This window comes from Triturus cristatus, chromosome 10 (assembly GCF_964204655.1).
Source record: "Triturus cristatus chromosome 10, aTriCri1.1, whole genome shotgun sequence".
NCBI lineage: Eukaryota > Metazoa > Chordata > Amphibia > Caudata > Salamandridae > Triturus > Triturus cristatus.
Genome location: NC_140593.1, coordinates 1,183,428,138 through 1,183,438,097, shown reverse-complemented (window position 1 = coordinate 1,183,438,097; position 9,960 = coordinate 1,183,428,138).

Below are 9,960 nucleotides of genomic sequence, written 5' to 3'. Positions count from 1 at the left end.
AGTTAGATAGGTCAAAAATCAGATCAATGAGTTCGGACACGGCCAACATAGCGCCAGCTGGGGGTCTGTAGCACAAGAGAACAGTAAATAACACCCCCCCCTGCCCTTTCAATGAACAACCCATCAGCTCGTATTCTCTGATTTTCCTAATTTCTAACAGGGAAAAATCCAACGAATCCCTATAAATCAACCCTACACCTCCCCCTCTAGCACCAGTACGTGGATTATGTCTAATCTTATATCCTGGGGGGCAAGCTTGCCCCAGTTCTACTCCACTATCTATCCTCGTCCATGTTTCCGTCATGAATAAGGCGTCTAAATCATGCTGCTCTATGAGTAGCGCAATCTCTGTGTGATGCCTACCCAGAGATCTAACATTCAACAAGCCACAGACCAAAGACTGGTGGCTTTTAACGGTGGTAGTGGACTGATGTTGTGCCGGGATCACTGATTTCATGGCATATAGATCCTCTCTGGTGTATGTTAGGCGTCTATGTAACACAGGGACCACGATTTCAGCCGCCAGCGCGCCCTTTGCGTGAATGGGCGCAAACGGCTTACCTCTGGCGCACCTCTGGCGCGCGCACGACGCGACCGCTGCACGCCAATGCTGCGCGCTGGGCCCTCCATTCCTCTTTATCACCGTGGAGCTCGGGAAACCGCCTAAGCGAAAGTCTAGAGCGCCAACCAAGATGGCGCCTAGTCACCGGCCCGTTTTCCAGCCACTCACCCAATAGGGCGGCTCACGCCGCGAAGTACACCTCCCAGGAGGCCCTACACACTAAATCCCACGAATGTGGGTGAAATTCCAATTTATCGTGCAGGTAAGACTCTCTAATCACCCCCCCAATAATGTAAGCGCGACTGCACAGATTATGCCACTAGCGCAAGTAAAGCGAAAATCAGGCAATAACAGAATTAAATTAAAGAACACTTTTTAAAAAGCCAATTAAGCTATGACGCGCATACAGGTTCAAAGATCTACCTGTTTGAAGAGGAGGATCGCCTTAAATGCAAATGCAAAGCAGGATGCGAAGCAGTGCGCGGGAAACCGCCTAAGCGAAGGTCTAGAGCGCCAACCAAGATGGCGCCTAGTCACCGGCCCGTTTTCCAGCCACTCACCCAATAGAGCGGCTCACGCCGCGAACTACACCTCCCAGGAAGCCCTACACACTAAATCCCACGAATGTGGGTGAAATTCCAATTTATCGTGCAGGTAAGACTCTCTAATCACCCCCCCAATAATGTAAGCACGACTGCACAGATTATGCCACTAGCGCGAGTAAAGTGAAAATCAGGCAATAACAGAATTAAAATAAAGAACACTTTTTAAAAAGCCAATTAAGCTACGACGCGCATACAGGTTCAAAGATCTGTATACCAGTATACCAACAAGTCAGCGTATTAATAGACTGGATGCCTTACAAATGCACAACAGCCTCAGACACATGACACCAGTGGATGTAATTGCACACCACATGTCCCAAAGGACATGCATCCTGAGCCTCATTCCACACAGGCTGGCAGGGCCGACACAGCGGGCAATTAACATCCCACGCCAGACAAAGCTGCTGGCTGTGAATCACTTGTCAGCCACTAGTACCACCCAATGAACAAATGTAAGAGATAGATGAGTTTCACAGGCAGCCCTATCAAGGTACATCTCACCTGTCTTGGATGCCCTCTTCATCTTGATTCACCAGCACATTCAGTTCACCCACACTGCGCAGGAACAGCTGGTGAGCAAGCATGGCTACCACGCCATAGCAGGCCCATTCACTCGTGTTGGTGGCAATAGACTGCACACATGTGCTACTTGTGCAACCCACAAACACTGCACACAATTACTGCAAATCAAAGCACACCCATTCCATCAATGTGCAGACAATAGTGGACCCCTGTTGACTGTTCAAAAATGCCATAGCAAACTTTCCAAGCAGTGAGCCCCATCCACAATTTTGCATGCAGTCATCATCCAACGCAACATTCTTGATGTGAACAATGGAAATGCACTGGTTGTAGGTGAGTAGCAACGGGACACACCACACTACTCATCCTATATCAACAAAATCACCATTGTAGTAATACACATGTGACAAAATCACATATGACAGGCCTAACAACATGAGCACAGACCAGACACAACAACATAAGTCACTGTGGAAACAGGTAGCAGACATGTAAACAAAACATCCACTCAGGCATATACCCAAGTGACAAAGAATAAGAATGTACAGAATGCCAAGTGTGGCGCTGATGTACTTAACATCCTTGAGTAGGTAGATCACCCACATGTACATGTGGACATACACTGCAGGAGTTGCCAGTGTGTACAATAACATTACATGAAGGCTGTAATTGGTCTTACCAAAATGACAACAGGGTGACATATGTGTCCAGTGATGACATTCATGCTGAAATTCTGAGTAAATATTGATATTTAGGGTGACACATGGGCTCAGATATGAAATTGGGTAAATTAGGGGGTCAGATATGAAATTGGGGGTCATTTATGGTGTCAGATATGAAATTGGGGTCAAATTAGGCGGTCAGATATGAAATTGGGGGTACATTTCGTGCAGCATTAGGAATTACAGTGTGGCATTTGGTGTTAGATATTACGTAAAGGCTGTCATTTGTAACAAGAAACCATATTGATGACATCCTGTGCCATGATTGAATGTAAGTGTCCACTGTTCGAAGTCCGTAAATGACCATTGATATTGACACAGCATGATGTGTCTGTAGGTGCCTTAAACGTGCTTCAAAACCCCAATAACGCACAGAGTCAACAATGTGATGCTTCAGCCTCGCCGTAGCGACCGCCCATACTGTCCATGATTTGGGTGACGGAGCATGCCAACCGCCATTTTAAGCTATGTAGATGCCTACCACTGCCGCCAGAGTGTCTTGTAATGCACATGACACACTGGCGGTAGTGATAGGCATCTACATAGCTTTAAATGGCGGTTGGCATGCTCCGTCACCCAAATCCCGGTCACCCATGTCACTGTATGGTTCCCAAACCACAATAGCGCCCGCCTGGACCCAGCGGTGTCTTACCGCCAATGCCCAGGACACAATCGCGGTAGTGATAGATATATATGTATTGCCAAATGGCGGATGGCATGCTCCGCCATCCAAATCCAGGTCACCCATGTCATTGTATGGCACCCAAACCACAGTAGTGTCCGCCTGGACCCTGTGGTGTCTCACCGCCATGGACCATGCCCTTACAGCCAATGGGATCTGCTATCACGGTGGCCTGATACAATTTTGAATATAGCGGTAGGCGTGCTCCGCCACTGCGGAGCCGGTCATAGGATGCAATTGAAAGATGCACCACCCCTGTAGCGCCCGCCTGGCCCCTGCGGTGTGTCAACGCCATGGACCATGCCCTTACAACCAATGGGAACTGCTATCGCGGTGGCCTGATGCAATTTTGAAAATCACAGTAGGCATGCTCCGCTACCGCGGAGTCGGTCATTGGATACAGATGAAAGATGCACCACCGCGGTAGCGCCCGCCTGCCCTCTGCGGTGTGTCACCGCCATGGACCATGCCCTTACATCTAATGGGAACCGCTATCGCGTTGGCCTGATGCAATTTTGAAAATCGCGGTAGGCGTGCTCGGCCACCGCGGAGCCGGTCATTGGATGCATTTGAAAAAGGCTGACCTGGAACACCAATTGCAGCAGCGTATGACCACTGAAATGACACCAGGGGGCTATATATGTGTGGGAGGGAGCCCCACATTTCCACTGCTCACTGAGCCTGCTGCCTGAGACCCCTCACCTGCTGCTGCCTCCAGGGACTGCTGCCTGAGAGCCCTCACCTGCTGCTGCCTCCAGGGACTGCTGCCTGTGAGCCCTCACCTGCTGCTGCCTCCAGGGACTCCTACCTGAGAGCCCTCACCTGCTGCTGCCTCCAGGGACTACTGTCTGAGAGCCCTCACCTGCTGCTGCCTCCAGGGACTGCTGCCTGTGAGCCCTCACCTGCTGCTGCCTCCAGGGACTGCTGCCTGAGAGCCCTCACCTGCTGCTTCCTCCAGGGACTGCTGCCTGAGAGCCCTCACCACCCACTGCCGCCGCTGCTGTCTCATGTCCACAGTGATGGCAAGGACAGAGAAGATCCGTGCCAGTCCCTTCACAAGCGAGGAGCTGGAGGTCCTGGTGGATGAGGTGCTCACACAGTACCCAAGGCTATATGGTTCCCCAAATGTCATGGTAAGTCTTTAACAGTGGGGGTGAGAGTGCAGGGGGGGCACACATGTAGTCGGTCAGATGCAGTATGTGCCTGAGAGTGTGGGGTTGTGTCATGCACTGCCTAACATGCTGTTTCCTAGGGTGAAGGGGGGTGTACCCTACTCCACATGTTTCCCTGCCTGCACATGAAGCTTGGAGGCACATTTGTTGTCTTGTCAGCCATACAGTGATGCAGCAAGTTGGTAATGCAGGAGTCAGGACAGTGATTGCTTGTGTGAATGGCTGTGTGGGTCCCTGTTGTCCATTTCAGTGTGAGACTGCTGCAGCGTGGAATGCAAAATCCCTCCGTCCGTCACAGACCAATGATATCACAAACACACACATTCAATACATCCGCTGGTGGGGCCCATAACACCAACATTCACTCACCATCAATCTGTGTTTCCAGGAGGCGATTATCTTCCAAACGCTGATATGAAAGGAAATACCTCTTTACCCCAATGAGCAACACATCTACATTACCTTCCGTAACTCATTAGGCCCTAAATTCCACTTTTGGTATTCCTCTCATAATTTCGGCGGTGGATCTGCTAGTTGCTGGTTTAGGTAATTTCTAATTCTCTATTCACTTTAAAGTCAAAACATTTTCTATGAATAAACAACCCAACTCATTTTGGTAATTAATCAATTCAATCTTTATCTAAATAATGCAAATTAAATCATTAGTTTATTCAAGCCGCCAATCATCATATTTACCCATTCTGGCTAATTGTCGTCCTCTAAGTCAAAACCAGTAGTCTCGTCAATCTATGCCCATCAAATTTAGTAAATTCAGTTCATCAGGAAATTGGGCATTAATTCAGTCCGTCAAAGTTTCAGGGAAACAGCTGTCCTGCAGCGTCACCGTCCTCTCCATCAGCATAACATCAGGAAAAATGAAAAAGCGCTCTCAACCTCTCTATTCTACCATAATTTATAGTAAAATCATTGTCAAAAGTAACAAATATTGGTTTCCGACTTCGCTGATTGGACAATCAGAGATCATCCGACAGGGTTCACATGAAATAATGTCTCTTAGGTCATGACTCCTGCTTATTCCGGTTTCAAGAGGCATCCTATTGTTCTTCAGAGAAGCTGGCTTGCTTCCCAGGGCGACCTTGGTGGGTACAGTCTGGTTAGGGTCAGGACGAGGCCATTGTATCTTGTGTTAGCGCAGGCGCACTTTGCCCAAAACCTCGTGGAACGTCGTCAGTCGTGTCTGGTACAGGAGGCGGCCATTTTGTGGGAGGCCCAAATGGTCAACTTAAGCAAAAGAAACACAAAAACGCAATTAATACACAGAAATGGCTAATAAATGTGTGTGTATTTATCTAGCAGAAAGCAACACTCAAACGGTTTATACTTACTAAATAAAGCACAAATCACAAATACATCACAAAAGCAACATATATGATGCAATATTCTAATTGTCTATCATTAATATGCGTACAGAATTTAGTTTACACATTAATTAAGCCATGCAAATGCAATCCCACGTATATTTCGGTTATTAATAAGATTGGTTAGTTCTTTCCACTTCCAATAATTAATACGGTTATAATTAATAAATTAATCTAATTAGTCTGAACATGCAATTTGGGGTGGGTATACAAAATTTTGTATTCCCCGCTCCAGCAATCCCCCCTTTGGTGATTTTATCACCATATCAATCAAAAATGTTGTTCTTTCTTTTACGGAATTTAAAATGTTTTCTTGCTCTTAATCATAATTCAGTTTCCCCTACGTCTCCTCTTTTTGCTGATTCATACATACTCTCCTTCCACTCTTCCAATTCTATCTCCTCAAATTCTCTTTCTTGTTTCTTGTCTTTTCTTTTCAACTTTTCTCTTTTTAATCTTTTCTTGTTCTTATTATTTTTACAACAGATACAACCTAATCTTATCATTAATATTATGAAAATCACACATGTTAATGGAAACAATATTTTACCTATAAATGTACTACCTATTTTAACTAAGAAATTCTTTTGCCAATAATATATCAAGGGCAAGTCGATTTTGCATTACCATAGCATGCATGGCAACCATTTCAGTATCTACCAATAAAAATCCTCCAGCGGTGCTTGTTGACAAGCGATCCACTACTGTTGACAATTTTCTAATTTTGTTTGCATTCAAAGATATTCCCACTGCTGGTATCAATGCTGCAAAAATGTCACCCACAATTTCTGTCCAAGATTCTCTCTTACTACGTACTAAATGATTACCTAAATTATGTACACCATCATCTACTCTATCCATATGAAAGATTTTCGGAAAAACCAGGCCTAAGTAACATGTACCATACCAATGGTCTGGCAAACGATAATATGCCCTGTTCCCACAAATAAAATATAATCCAGGAAAGACTGGATCTTTTCCGCCTTTAAATCCCCATCCACCCATGATTCAGTATGTATCATGGCACTCACTATTACCTACGAAATAACTATCATACACAGTTTGATTCCTTCTGATGCATAATTTCCCTTTCTGAGGCCAATCTAAAGCTATAGTTGGACTAGCTTCTCCTTTCAAATGTTTTTCCCTTTCTACATCCCAGACTGTTTTCTCCACTTTTCCTTCTGCTACCTTTCTTTGCATTTTCAGTCTCCTTTCTTCAACCATGTCTAAGAATGTCTTATCCTCTTTCTTCAAACTGCAAGTCAAATTATTTCTAAAAATATATTCTAATGTTAGTTCCTTAGTTTCTAAGAAAAATTCACCCAATACCTTAGCAGGTTTCACCTTATTTAGTTTGTTAATGGCAGGCACTTGCGCAAAAATGTTATCTACATCTGAAAAATAATATTCTAATTTTTCTGTCTGATAAAATAAACTAGCTATTACACTACATGTTATTCCATACGTTGCTGGAAGGTGATGATAAGTCACTCCTTCTGAAACAGAGGCAGGTAACTGCATGCATACGTAGCAGTCCCTTACATGCATCTATTGTCTTTACATATTCGTACAATAATTTTGAAAACACATTATTTGAAAAATCTGTTATAGACCTGTCTTTATGTAAATAATTATTATCTATTCTAGTTGGAACTACCTTTGGAACCTTCCCTATATTAGTTATGTTTTCAGTATATCCTTCTAGTGTGTCTATGGTAACCTTAAAAGAAATCAGAAGAGCAAGTATGCTCCACAGAAGCATTAATAATCCTGTACAACAGCAGCACATTTTACACTATCTTTTCATAAATGTACATCTACCTTTGCTACTATCTATGTTAGCCAACTTTGTTAAAATGGACCGTGTCTTTTGACGTAGCCTCTTCTACTTCACAACTAGTTTTCTAACCCAAGGCTCTAAGCACCTACTTGGTTCTACCAGCTTCTATCTTTTGACTTAATTTATTGTTTCTTCATCAACAACTTTCTGGATCTATTCAGTTTAGCATCTCGTCGTTTTTCACTTTTCTCTTGTTATCCAAATACAGAATCTCCTGAACTTCCGTTTCTTCTTCCCCAATGTCGGACAAGATAACTCTCAGGATTTCTGATTCTTCTTCTTCTTCAACCACTTTCAGTACAGTCTCCTCTGGATTTCCTTGACTATCTGCCTCTTCTCCTTTTTCAGGCAGAGCCACGTATATCCATTCCGGTGACTTATACTTCTGGTTAGGTTTCCTTGTTCTTTTACTTTCTTTATTCTCAATTGTTTCTTCTTCTTTTGATTTTTCTTGACTTGTCACTTCATTCACCTGTTCAGCCCTTGGCGAATTCACTCGTGTCAGTCGATATCTCAATTTCTTTATTTTATTTGGCCTAACGTCATCCCTTGCAACTCTTTTTAGCTTACTTCCTTTGTCGTTCTTTTCATTCCTCTAAGCTCTCTTTCTTAGAACTCGACTTTCAGGTATTTCATTTTCACTTTCTTCAGATTCTGTCTCAACTTGCTTTTTCTTTTCAACAATTTCCTTTTCCACCACTGGTTTTGTTTTCCGTACTTCTGTCCCTTCTCGAGTCTCCGACACGCCATCTTCCTGCTGACTACTTGTCCCTTCACCTAACTCGATGTTGCAGTTCCCTTCACCTCCTCGGGGGTCTTCCACAGAAATCTGTCCCTCTCTCTCTGTACCTGTCCCTTGTTCACTTAAATTCGTTATTTCAGGTGGAATTTCTCTTAGTCTCTCATCTGGTACTTCCTTCTCACGAATTTCTTTTATTGATTCTTCATTGTCTTTTTCTTTCTTCTTTCGTTGTCCTTTCCGGGAACGTCGTGTTCCTTGTTCGTTTTCAGAATCTGAACTGGTATCAGAAATTTGTAATCTTCTTCTCAGAGAGCTGCTTCTGAGGACCAAAGCTAGACTTGGTTCTGTTTCCCCCCTTTCAGGATTTTCTTGTGTTATTGACTCTCCGTCATCTGACTCAGTACTTGACTCTGATTCATCAAAGTATTCCTTTTCTGTGCTGTCTACTGGATTTGGAATCCTCAATGTATGACTTGCATGGACCCAGTTTTTCAGTCCAGCACACTTCACAGCTGTTGTTGTGGTCAGAATGACTTGTCTTGGTTTTCCCCACCTTGGAACCAAACAATTTCTTCTTCTGTGGACCTTTACTCTCACCCAGTCCCCTGGGCTCAGATGATGGGCTTGCTTCTTTTCAAGAGTGGTGGCATCCGCTCCAACCTGATGAAACACAGAATGAACTGCGTCAGCCAGGTCTTTACAGTATTCCAACACCATGTCATCAGTTATAGTTATTAGCTTGTTGACTGGTATAAATACATGTCTCATGGCTCGTCCCATGATTTTTTCATGGGGGCTTAACCCTGTAGTTCTGTCTGGAATTGATCTAATAGTCATGAGTACCAGAGGCAAGACATCAGGCCATTTCATACCTGTGGCCAAACACATTTTCCCTATTCTATTTTTGATAGTACCATTCATTTGTTCAAACACACCAGAAGCCTTTGGTCGGTAGGCGCAATGTAGTTTTTGTTGTACATTCATTGCTTCACAAATTAATTTTACAATCTCATTATGGAAATGTCCTCCTCGGTCTGATTCAAATGTCAATGGGAACCCACACCTAGGGATGAACTCTCTCAACAGTAGCTTGGCTACCGTCATCCCATCATTTCTCCTTGTTGGAAATGCTTCCACCCACCTAGAGAATAGGCAAACCATAACCAAAACATACCTCAGTCTGTTACAGGGAGGCATCTCAATGAAATCCACTTGCATTCTGGTAAAAGGCCCTCCTTCTCGACCTATTGTTCCTAGACTCACTACTGTCTTTCTCCCAGGATTGTATTGCTGACATATTAGACATCTCTGACAAAGACTTTCTGCTACAAGTCTGAACTTTGCATTGTACCAGGTCTGCTTAAATGACCTGATCATAGTATCTCTCCCTATGTGTCCCTGGCCATGATACATCCGTGCCATGGTAGACATCATGCTATCAGGCATAACTGGTCTTCCGTCTCGATAGACCCACACATGATCTTTCTCTCTTGGTGCACATCCTGCTTTTACCCACTGTTTCTTTTCCTTATCTCCTGCCTCTTCTTGCAACTGTCTTACTTCTTCCCAAGTTCCCACAATGTTAGTGAACATCAATGAGCAAGAAGACATTTCTCTTTCCTTAGCCCGATTGACTGAATTCTGATTTTGTGCACAATACTGTGCCATGTCGTTGGCGTACCTATTTCCAGTGGTGATATAATCACCACCCTGACTATGAGCAACACATTT